Genomic DNA, 10,761 nt, shown 5'->3' with positions numbered 1-10,761 from the left:
AAATACAAAAAATTAGCCGGGCGTGGTAGCGGGCGCCTGTAGTCCCAGCTACTCGGGAGGCTGAGGCAGGAGAATGGCGTGAACCCGGGAGGCGGAGCTTGCAGTGAGCCGAGATCGCGCCACTGCACTCCAGCCTGGGCGACAGAGCGAGACTCCGTCTCAAAAAAAAAAAAAAAAAAAAAAAAAAAAAAAAAAAAAAAAAAAAAAAAAAATTGGGGTGGTAGGCTAGAATGTGGTTTCAATAGGATGGTTTGGGTGTGGTTCTGATGAACGCCCAGATTTGAATAAATGATACACAAATAAGCTTATCATTCTATTATAATTAACCATAAAAGCAGAATTTAATCTGTGATGACTTAAGCTTATCTGCTATATTGATAATTTACGTCAACCTGTAGTAACAATATTTACAGAAAGTTCTTGCCTTTAATTTAACACTTAGGTTATTACGGTAACTGGGCTTCTTTGAGATGTCTAAAAATAAATCTGGATAGTTTGTTTCAGTGAGAGGAAGTTTTGAAAGTGAAAAGTGAAGGATACAATTTTATATCAAAGACAGCTGCAACTTCCATGATAAAAATTACTTTTCTTTTTATACGAATGGAATTTGACTCAAAGGCTAAGATTAAGTCTGCAGGACTCAAGCTAGGTTGTGGAATCTCATTAGACTCTTGTGTAATACAGGTTCCAAATTTGGTGTGACCACAAACTGTTACTATAGGAAACCGACCTTTGACAATTTCCTAAGGAAGGAAGGAGCTTTTTGTTTGTTTGTTTGCTTGTTTGCTTGTTTGCTTGTTTTTGAGACAGGGTCTCACGCTGTCGCCCAGCCTGTAGTAGTACAGTGGTGAGATCACAGCTCACTGAAGCCTCAACCTCCCAGGCTCAAGCGATCATCCCACCTCAGCTTCCGAGTAGCTGGGGCTACAGGTGCGAGGGGAAGATTTTCTATTTTGAAGCTACCTGGAGAAGAGTGAAGAGTACATTACTTGTATGGGCCCGGGCTGCCAACCTCACTTGCTTTTTGTTCACTTTTCTCCTGAAGTTCTCCATGACTGGTACCCACTTTTGGGTGGTTGCAAATACAGGAATCAAAGGAGAAAGAGCAGAAAAATTCAATGAGGAAATTGTTTGAGTAGGCTGTCAAATCAGCAGCAACTGTCTCAGTAAGCTAGGAAGCTTTTACAAGATCAGAAACTCAGAAACCTAAATTTTTCAACCTGGCATTTTTTTTTCTTGCTTTTGGTATTTCATTTGTTTATTGGAATATCTTCTTTTGAAAATGACAGATGATCTCACTTTTGCTAAAGGGAATGTTTTAAGTTTGTCCATGGTTAGGCCAATGTTGAAAGGGAGAACTGTGGAGAAAGTCAGAGATGTACTGGGTTTTCTTGTTTGTGTTCCATTATTATTTGCCAATTTCTTTTTCTTACTGAAATGAACCTCAGGCAAATCATCTAAGGTATAGAACCATAATACGAAACTGAGAACAGGTACAGCAGCACATACAATTGCTCTCACAAAAATGGATATCCCAAGAAGATAATTTTACCAAAGTTGGTATCCTACAGCTCACTAAAAATTGAAACCTAACAATGTAACCTTTAGGGTTGACTGATCTTTTCAGAACACATTCTTGAGAGGTCCCGCATAATCATCTAGTATCATTACAAATGCTGGTTAAAAATTAGTCTTTTACCAGCCTCAGCAACATGGCAAAACTCTGTCTCTACAAAAAATAGAAAAAATTAGCCAGGCATGCTGGTATGTACCTGTAGTTCCAGCTACTTTGGGGACTGAGGTGGGAGGGCTGCTTGAGCTCAGGAGGTTGAGGCTGCAGTGAGCTGCGTTCGTGCCACTGCACTCCAGCCTGGACAGCAAAGTGAGACCCTGTCTCACAAAATAAATTTGTTTTTTAGCTGGCTGGCTAAAAAAGCTGGTGGTTCACTGCTGTAATCCCAACTATTTGGGAGGCTGAGGCAGGAGGATCACTTGAGGCCAGGAGTTTGAGACGATCCTGGGCAACATAATTAGACTCCTCATCTCAAAAAAAAGAAAAAAAGGTAAAAATAATTATCCGGGAGAACTGCCATGCGCCTGTAGACCCAGCTACTCAGGAGGCTGAGGCAGGAGGATTGCATTACTGCACCCTAGCCTGGACGACAGAGTGAGACCCTGTCTCTAAAAAAAATGAGTCTTTTGCGGTATGAAGATCTTTCTGTTATTTATTTTTTAGCCTTCTTCCCAACTACCCATGGTACAATTCTGCTATTTTAGGAAGCATGAATACGATTTTGCCATTAATGTATTCAGTATCAATTATCCACTCGCACATAGCTCTGTGTGGGTGAATTTCCGAGTTAAGAATTTCCTTAAGAAAATGAATTCTAAGGTTTTAAGTTTACTTTGATCACTTTCCCATTCCAGCTGGCTACCTGCAGTGAAGTAAAGCTCAAAAGACCTGACACCTCTTTCAACTTTTGGCTTGAGTCATGCCGATTAGGTTTAACCTTAACAAAAACAGAAGAAATAAACCCTGAAGTGTATGTGTTCTTCCAAATTTATAGATCCTAGACCAGAAGCCTGAGTTATTTTTTAAAAATTCATAAGGAGCACACTTTTCATTTTTCTGCTGTTTGAAATCTGAGGCTGCCTGGGTGCAGTGGCTCACGCCTGTAATCCCAACACTTTGGGAGGCCAAGGCGAGTGGCTCACTTGATGTTAGGAGTTCGAAACCAGCCTGGCCAACATGGTAAAACCCCATCCCCACTAAAAATACAAAACTTAGTCAGGTGTGGTGGCGCGGGCCTGTAGTCCTGGCTACTTGGGAGATTGAGGCAGGAGAATCGCTTGAACCCGGGAGGCGGAGCTTGCAGTGACCGGAGATCATGCCACTGCATTCCAGCCTGGGTGACAGAGCAAGACTCTGTCTCAAAAAAAAAAAAAAAAAAAAAAAAGAAAAGAAAAGAAAGAAAGAATAGAAAAAAATCTAAGGCATTGCTTAGCCTAGATCTACAACTGGGCAACAAAATGATGTACCATTAGATTCTTGGCAAAATGTTCTTAACTCTGCCCAACCTCCCCACCCAGCGTTTTTCTCTCCCTTGCCAGCTCCTGTTTTTCCCTCATCACTCCAAAGATACCCTCATTGGCTTCAGTATGATTTAGTGAGCTGGTCTGTCTCTTTTAATGTCTTTGTTTTTTTTGAGATGGAGTCTCGCTCTGTCACCAGGCTGGAGTGCAGTGGCGCGATCTCGGCTCATTGCAACCTCTGACTCCCAGGTTCAAGCAATTCTCTTGCCTCAGCCTCCTGAGTAGCTGGGATTACAGGTATGTGCCACCATGCCTGGCTAATTTTTGTATTTTTAGGAGAGATGGGGTTTCACCATGTTGGCCATGATGGTCTCGATCTCCTGACCTCGTGATCTGCCTGCCTCGGCCTCCCACGGTGCTGGGATTACAGGCATGAGCCACCAAGCCTGGCATTTATTTATTTATCTATTTATTTTGAGACAGGGTCTTGCTCTGTTGCCCAGGCTAGAGTGCAGTGGTGCAATCTCAGCTCACTGCAGCCTGAACCTCCTGGGCTCAAGCAATCCTCCCACTTCAGCCTTTCAAGTAGCCGAGACTACAGGCTCATGCCAACATGCCCAGCTAAGTTTTGTATTTTTCTGTAGAGATGGGGTTTCACTGTGTTGCCTAGACTCATCTTGAACTTCTGGGCTGAAGCGATCCACCAGTCTTGGCCTCCCAAAGTGCTGGGATTACAGGTGCGAGCCACTGTGCCCGGCCTAATGTCTCATTTAATGAGCCTGTCTCTTAGCCTCATTTTCTTTCATCATAAAGGCTGTTTCTCAAAGTCCTGTTTGTGATTAACTAACCTTGGGAGTTGGGATAACAAAAGGTGAAGGAGGTTCCCGCAGCATGTGGGAAATTTCCTTTACGGGTGGTTTCTTTTTCTTTGGTGGAAAAAACAGAAATTATTGGATGGCATATGATGGCTCAAAATTAATCATGAACCAGGTTTTATATTCATCAACCTGACCCAACCAGAGTGTTCGCTTTTTTTGTAGAGACACAGTCTTGTTATGTTGTCCAGGCTGGTTTCGGACTCCTGGCCTTAAGTGATCCTTTTGCCTCAGCCTCCCAAATTGCTGGGATTACAGGTGTGAGCCACTGCGCCTAACCCAGAATGTTCTGATTTATCAGACTTGCCTCTCTATGGAGACAGTAGACAGTTCATCCTCACCTCTATCTGGGCCTAAAAGAAAGTAAGCCAATGAGAGATAAGCCCATCTTGGATAAAAACATTGTTGATACAGGCATATCCAAAAGAGTTGAAAGCAGGACCTGGAAGAGATATATACTCATGTTCATAGCAGCATTATTCCCAGTAGCCAAAAGATGGAAGTGAGCCAAGTGTCCCTCAATGGATAAGTGGATATACAAAATGGGGAGATATATACATATATATATATATAAAAGATTCCATCTTAAATATAAGGCAAATTTTAACAAGCTACAATATGGATGAAACTTCATGTCATTATGCTGAGGAAATAAGCCATTCTCAAAAATATTACTATAGCAGGATTCCACTTACACGAGGTATGAAGAGTGGTCAAAATCATAGAGACAGAAAGTAGAATGGCGGTTGCAGGAGTCTGGGGGAAGGGAGAACGGGGAATTCTTGTTAATGGGTGTGGAGTTTCAGATTTGCAAGATGAAAGCACTCTGAAGACTTGCTTCAAAGCAATGTGAATTCACATAACACCACTGAACCGTACACTTACAAATGGTTAAGATGGGCTGGGCATGGTGGCTCACACCTGTAATCCTAGCACTTTGGGAGGTCGAGGTGGAAGGATTGCTTGAGCCCAGGAGTTCAAGACCAGCCTGAGCAACATAGTGAGACCCTGTCTCTACAAAAAATACAAAAATTACCTGGGCGTGGTGGCTTGTGCCTGTAGTCCCAGCTACTTGGGAGGCTGAAGTGGGAGAATTGCTTGAGCCTGGGTGATTGAGGCTGCAATGAGCTGTGATCATACCACTTCACTCCAGCCTGGGCAATAGGGGGAGACCCTGTCTCAAAAAAGTAAATAAGGCCGGGCGCTGTGGCTCATGCCTGTAATTCCAGCACTTTGGGAGGCCAAGGCGGTTGGATCACTTGAGGTCAGGAGTTCAAGACCAGCCTGGCCAACATGGTGAAACCCCGTTTGGTGAAATCCCAGCTACTCAGGAGGCTGAGGTGGGAAAATCGCTTGAACCTGGGAGTCAGAGGTTGCAGTGAGCCAAGATCATGTCACTGCACCCCAGCCTGGGTGACAGAGCAAGACCCTATCTCAGAAAAAAAGTAAATACATTTTTTAAAATGATTAAGATGGTACATGTTATGTGTATTTTACCACAATAAAAAAGAAGTCTGGAAAGAGGAGTTGGTGAGGGACAACTCCGATGAGGAGCTGGAGAGGCAAAGAGAGACAAGAATTGAGTCATGGACACAGATGGGGTTTATTGTGGTTGGCGCCACTCCGATCTCCCCTTTAGGACTGAAGGACTTTTGCCCTAGCCTCTGGGAATGCTGCTGGCAGATGCCACAGTTGCCAGTCTCAGCTGTCAGCCCTTTCTGGAAATTGCCCTTGGCTGAAGAAAGGCATCACACCCAGCATCACATTCAATCTCCCATGGCAGCCTGTATTCAAGGAAAGGCTGATGCAGAGATAATCAAAGCCTGGTCCTCTTGTCCCAGCAGAGACAGCTCTGATAGATGAGCACAGCTTCAAAGCTCCCTGTGGCATCAGCTGAAATCTAGTTGTGATATATCCCAACTTCTCTTTCTGTCCAATCCTGCTTCCTTCACTTCCCCCACAGATGTTGATGCCGAGAATGCTCCCTAAAAAATGTCCTGTGTGTTAAGCTCTAGAGATGAGAGTCCGAATCATATCACCAGCTAAGACACTAAAGCCAGCAAAGGTAGTAGCTGAGGCTTGGGGAGGCGTCTAGAATGGGTAGTGGAGGAAAGGGAGGATGAGTGTGAATTGCAACCTTGAGACCGATCGCAGCGGCAAAGGCTGTGGTTCATCCCAGTAAGCTTCTTTCTCTGAGTTCTTCCTTAGGAAGAGGGGCCCATAGCTGGGTGCGGTGGCTCATGCCTGTAATCCCAGCACTTAGGGAGGCCGAGGCAGGTGGATCACTTGAGATCAGGAGTTCAAGACCAGCCTGGCCAACATGGTGAAACCTCACCTCTACTAAAAACACAAAAATTAGCCAGGCATGGTGGCGTACACCTATAGTTTCAGCTACTCAGGATGCTGAGGCAGGAGAATCGCTTGAACCCGGGAGGCAGAGGTTGCAGTGAGCTGAGATTGTGCTACTGCACTCCAGCCCAGGTGACAGAGCGAGACTCTGTCTCAAAAAAAAAAAAAAAAAAAAAAGGAAGAAGGGCCCACTGGACCCATGGAAGGGAGGGGCTAGTCCCTGAAAGTGTATGGAAACCTGGATCTGTGCACAGCAAGAGGTGGACTCTGGTAGACGCAGACATGGGCTACTCAAATCCTTTAAGGAGGAACTTGCCACCCCGCTGTGGGGAGTGTGGTCGGGAGATGGCCTCCAGCTGGCAGCTCCTTTAGGGTCAGCCTCACTTAAGGTCAGACCCTTCCTAGGGCAGCCTGCATCTGGGCTGAAGGATGAGGGCATATAAAGAGATGGCTAGGCTGTGCGCAGTGGCTCATGCCTGTAATCCCAGCACTTTGGGAGGCCAAGGTGGGAAGATTGCTTGAGCCCAGGAGTTCAGAACCAGCCTGGGCAACATAATGATATCCTGTCACTACAAAAAATTTAAAAAATTAGCCGAGTGTGGAAGTGCACGCCTTAGTCCTAGCTACTCAAGAGGCTGAGGTGGGAGGATTGCTTGAACCCCAGAGTTCAAGGCTGCAGTGATCTGTGATCGTGCCACTGCATGCCAGCTTGGGCAACAGAGTGAAACCCTGTCTCAGAAAAACAAAAAAAGTTTAAAAAAAAAAAAAAGAGAGAGAGAGAGAGATGGCTATCTTGGCCCAGGAGCTTCCTGCTGGGTTGACCAATACTCTGTTAGGCTTGCATTGCAGACTGACTTCTGCCTTTTTCCATTCTTTAAACACCTTGCCCCCCAAACTCCTTCTGAGTGTCTGTGTCCTGAGACCCCAACCTGCAACACAGGACAGATACTTCAGTTTTTTGTTTTTTTTTTTTGGTTTTGTTTTATTTTGTTTTGCATTACTATCTGAGGAAGCCAAATTGATATTCTTTTTTTTTTTTTTGAGACTGAGTCTCACTCTGTCACCCAGGCTGGAGTACAGTGGTATGATCTTGGCTCACTGCAACCTCTGCCTCCTGGGTTCTAGCAATTGTCCTGCCTCAGCCTCCTGAGTAGCTGAGATTACAGGCACATGCTGCCACACCCGGCTAATTTTTTGTATTTTACTAGAGACGGGGTTTCACCATGTTGCCCAGGCTGGTCTCGAACTCCTGAGCTCAGGCAATCCACCCGCATTGGCCTCCAAAGCAAGTTGGTATTCTTAACCTATCTCATTGTCTATCACATTGTAGGAGTTCAATAAATGTTGAATAAATAAATTCAAAAATATTTATTGAGTAACCACTATGTAAAAGGCCATATGCTGGTTAAACAAAAAGAATAAGACATTATATCTTCAATGCGTCTGGCTGCCTGATGCCCTCACAGCTTGCAGTGTGGGGCCATGAACATAGTGGCCATGACGGGAGGGATGGAGACCATGTGTGGATCCAACAACATGGGTCCACCAAGGATGCTCTAGGTTTGCCATTGCTAAGTATCCAGCTGCTGGCAGGAGGGCTCAATATGGTACCAATCTTCAGAGAGATCAGCATGGCCACCAGGTGGTAGGTCTAGGACATCTGTCTGACCCCTCTCCCCTTGGAGAATTAGAAATTTATCCTTTTAAGCTTTAAATGTATCCTTTAAGCAGGTTTGCCTCCCCTTTCCAAGTGTCTCTACTAGCCACCAGCATCTGGTGGACTGCAGATGTCATATAGTGGCATACTATCTGTATTAGTCTGTTCTCACGCTGCTAATAAAAACATACCCAAGATTGGGTGATTTATAAAGGAAAGAGGTTTAATGGACTCACAGTTCCACATGGCTGGGGAGGCCTCACAATCATGATGGAAGGCAAAGGAGGAGCAAAGTCACATCTTACATGGTGGCAGGCAACAGAGAAAATGTGCAGGGGAACTCCCGTTTATAAAACCATCAGATCAGCCAGGCGCAGTGGCTCATGCCTGTAATCACAGCACTTTGGGAGGCCAAGGTGGATGGATCACCTGAGGTCAGGAGTTCCAGATTAGCCTGGCCAACATGGAGAAACCCTGTCTCTACTAAAAATACACAATTAGCCGGGTGTGGTGGCGCATGCCTGTAATCCCAGCTACTCAGGAGGCTGAGGCAGGAGAATCACTTGAACCTGGGAGGTGGAGGTTGCAGTGAGCCGAGATCTCGCCACTGCACTCCAGACTGGACAATAGAGCAAGACTCTGTCTCAAAAAAAAAAAAAAAAAGGCCGGGTGCAGTGGCTCATGCCTGGAATCCCAGCACTTTGGGAGGCTGAAGCAGGTGGATCACCTGAAGTCAGGAGTTCGAGACCAGCCTGACCAATATGGAGAAACCCCATCTCTACAAAAAATACAAAAAAAATTAGCCGGCCGGGCCTGGTGGCACATGCCTCTAATCCCAGCTACTTGGGAGGCTGAGGCAGGAGAATTGCTTGAACCCAGGAGGCAGAGGTTGTGGTGAGCCGAGATTGTGCCATTGCACTCCAGCCTGGGCAACAAGAGCGAAACTCTGTCTCAAAAAATAAAAATAAAAATGAAAATAAAAACAAACAAACAAAACCATCATATCTCAGGAGACTTACTACCATGAGAACAGTGTGGGGGAAACTGCCCTCATGATTCAATTATTTCCACCTGCCCCCACCCTTGACACTTGGGGATTATTATAATTCAAGGTGAGATTTGGGTGGGAACACAGCCAAACCATATCACTGTCACACACAATCTTGGGAACCAAGAGACCCCTTTTACCGCAAAGAAAGTGTGGTGTGATGTGATAATGGGCCTATGGCCATGGGCTTCACTAGTCTTAACTATGTACCTATCACTCAGAAATAACTGGTCTGATAGAATAATGGGATGGCCTATTGTATTAACTGTATGTTTCTGATTTTTTTTTTTTACAAGAGCACAAATCCACTTTTATTTATTTAGTTTTCATTAGTTTAAATATTTGAAGGGTACAGCATCACATGGATTCCATGTCTAGTGGCTTTAGCAGGAAGTTTGCTTTGGAATTTGGCACAAACCACGCCACTGTTTCCATAGGTCTGAGTTACCTTTCCCCAGATTACTCTGGTTTGGTTCGGTTTGCCACCAGGAGTCACTGTGTTATTCTTTGCTTTGTATAAATAAGCAGACCTCTTGCCCAAACAGAATTCAGTTTCATCTTGGGCATAAACATCTTCAATTTTAAGGAGAGCGGTGTGCTCCCTTTGGTTCCAGAGACCCTGCTTATAGCTAGCAAAAATGGCCTTAGGACCACAGCCTTCCAGGCATATTTGCCTTTTAGAAGTCCTGTTCCCAGGTAGGGCACAGTGGCTCACGCCTGTAACCCCAGCACTTTGGGAAGCCGAGGCGGGCAGATCACCTGAGGTCAGGAGTTCGAGACCAGCCTGACCAACATGGAGAAACCCCGTGTCTACTAAAAATACAAAAATTAGCTGAGCGTGGTGGTGCTCGCCTGTAGTCCCAGGTACTTGGGAGCCTGAGGCAGGAGAATCGCTTGAACCCGGGGAGGCGGAGGTTGCAATGAGCTGAGATTGTGCCACTGCACTCCAGCCTGGGTGACAGAGTGAGACTGTCTCAAAAAAAAAAAAAAAAAAAGATTGAGTCACTCTGGTTCAAATGCCTCTGACACTGGTGCTTCCCCTATGTGGCCACGTGGCCACGTATGGCCTGGTGTGCCCCCTCCTCTTGGGCCTAGTGAGACACTATCTTTTCAATGTCAATTGCCTCCTATATTGGCCTCACCGTATCTGCATAATAATAAAATCTACATTTAATAGCATCTGTTGAAGGCCCAATTAATGTGCTGGAGAAGTATATCTTGCAGGATAGGTGCTATCTTTTTTTTTTTGACACGGAGTCTCACTCTGTCACCCAGGCTAGAGTACAGTGGTGGGATCTTGGCTTACTGCACCTTCTGCCTCCCAGCCTCATGATTCTCATGCCTAAACCTCCTGAGTAGCTGGGATTGCAGGCGTGCGCCACCACGCCCGGCTGATTTTTGTATTTTTAGTAAAGACGGGGTTTCACCATGTTGACCAACCTGGTCTCAAACTCCTGGCCTCAAGTGATCTCCCTGCCTTGGCTTCCCAACGTGTTGGGATTACAGGCGTGAGCCAATGCACCCAGCTATGGGCTATCTTGAAGGATGTGGCTTATTCCTTGAGCTAACAAGTAATATACTATACTATGCCTCTCTAGTTAGTATATTGGGATTGGGAAACAGGGGCTGACCTTTCTCACAATTGCACCCAGTGACCCACTTGCAGATTTTGTGCTTCTCATCCCTGTAACCTTGGGCTCTGTAGGATAACAGTTTCTAATTTCTGGAAGAACTCTTAGGCCTGGGGACACAGTAAGCATTCCACTGAATTGGATGCTGCGACTATATAGTACTTAGTT

The 10,761-nt window shown here is 45.4% G+C and overlaps 1 pseudogene; it reads right to left on the bottom strand.

The window, feature by feature from the left end:
* Positions 1 to 9,296: 9,296 nt before the first annotated feature.
* On the bottom strand, positions 9,297 to 9,630 carry LOC107967732 (large ribosomal subunit protein eL33-like; annotated as a pseudogene).
* Between the last annotated feature and the right edge of the window lie 1,131 nt (positions 9,631 to 10,761).

This window comes from Pan troglodytes, chromosome 10, assembly GCF_028858775.2.
Source record: "Pan troglodytes isolate AG18354 chromosome 10, NHGRI_mPanTro3-v2.0_pri, whole genome shotgun sequence".
NCBI lineage: Eukaryota > Metazoa > Chordata > Mammalia > Primates > Hominidae > Pan > Pan troglodytes.
The sequence above is the reverse complement of the archived record's forward strand: the minus strand, read 5'-3'. Positions and strand labels throughout refer to the sequence as shown.